At 35.4% G+C, this 1,546-nt stretch overlaps 1 non-coding gene across 1 annotated transcript; it reads right to left on the minus strand.

The window, feature by feature from the left end:
• Positions 1-975: 975 nt before the first annotated feature.
• LOC118889389 lies at positions 976-1,078 on the minus strand. The gene has a single exon (XR_005018523.1). It is a non-coding gene; the product is annotated as a U6 spliceosomal RNA (small nuclear RNA).
• Between the last annotated feature and the right edge of the window lie 468 nt (positions 1,079-1,546).

Consider the following 1,546-nt stretch of genomic DNA (forward strand, 5'->3'; position numbering starts at 1 on the left):
TCAATGTCTTCAGTGATGTTGGTAACAATGTGGTTCTGTGGCAAGCCACTGGAATCTCCCCTCCATCTTGATCAAAATCCATTAATCAAACACTTTGTGTAGTGTACACTTGACAGAACTGTTAGAATCAAAGCCTAGGCCAAAAGAAGCTAAGGGAGTTGGGGACAGAACAGAAAGGGGAACTCTTTGAGGTGTGAAGACTTAAAATGCTTCTGAATCATCCAGAGAGTAGCTATCACCTAATCTACTAAAATGAAGGATTGCCTTCTAATTGATATGCACATATATGAATGAGTAAATTGATCTGTGATTCCATTATATGTCATAGCAGCAGTGGAATCATAACCTGTAAAACTTGATATCATCTCTCTCTCTCTCTCAGTCTCATTAATTTTGAGGATGCAGAGAATGTTGGAATGGAAGGGATCATAGAGGTATGGACAAATCTCTTATTGTTCAGACCTGCATTTTCAGGTCTGATAAAAAGAAGAAGAGTGAAAGCTTACCAACCAAGTTTCTAGCCTGGTAGGTGAACCTCAGTTTCCATTCATGAAAGGTTTCATCTAGAACTATGCAATGTATATTTTTGACAGCTTTAATGAGATATAAATTATATATATACCATACAATTGACCCATTTAAAGTGTACAATTCAATAGTTTTTAGTTTATTTACAGAATTGTGCAACCGTCACCATGCCCTAATTTTAGAACATTTTCATCACCCCCAGAAGAAACTCAATACTTACTAGCAGTTACTCCCCAAACCCAACACTCACATACACCCCCGGCCCTAGCTAATCTACTTTCTATCTCTATCATTTGTCTGTTCTGGACATTTTATAAAATGGAATAATGCAGTATGTGGTCTTTTTTTAATTAAATACATTTGACGTGTAACATTGTGTAAATTTAAGATGTACAATGTGTTATTTTGATACATTCATATATTACAATAGTATTGCCATTGTCCTGAAAAAATATGGAATGCTTCATGAATTTGCATGTTATCCTTGTGCAGGGGCCATGCTAATCTTCTCTGTATTGTTTCAAATTTTATTAATAGTATGTGTGCTGCTGAAGTGAGCACAGTATGTGGTCTTTTGTGTCTGGCTTCTTTCATATAGCATAATGTTTTCAAGGTTTATCCACACTGTAGCATGTATCAATACTTCTTTTTATTGCTGAATAGTATTCCATTGTATGAAAAAAATACCACAGTGTGTTTATCCGTTCACCAGTTAATGAACATTTCAGTTGTGTTCACTTTTTGGTTATTATGAATAATGCTGTTATTGGGCTACAAGTCTTTGTGTGAGCATACGTTTTCATTCTTCTTGGGTAGATACCTAAGAGTAGGATTGCTGGGTCTTATGATAAATTATGTTAAACTTTAAAGAAATTGCCAACCTATTTTCCAAGGTAGCTGCACCATTTTACCATCTCACCAGCGATGTATGACAGTTCCAATTTCTCTACATCTTGCCCAACATTTGTTATTGTCTAGACCAAGGTACTATTTTCATTGACACTAGAATGACATTTAT

Source organism: Balaenoptera musculus, chromosome X, assembly GCF_009873245.2.
Source record: "Balaenoptera musculus isolate JJ_BM4_2016_0621 chromosome X, mBalMus1.pri.v3, whole genome shotgun sequence".
Classification (NCBI taxonomy): Eukaryota; Metazoa; Chordata; class Mammalia; order Artiodactyla; family Balaenopteridae; genus Balaenoptera; species Balaenoptera musculus.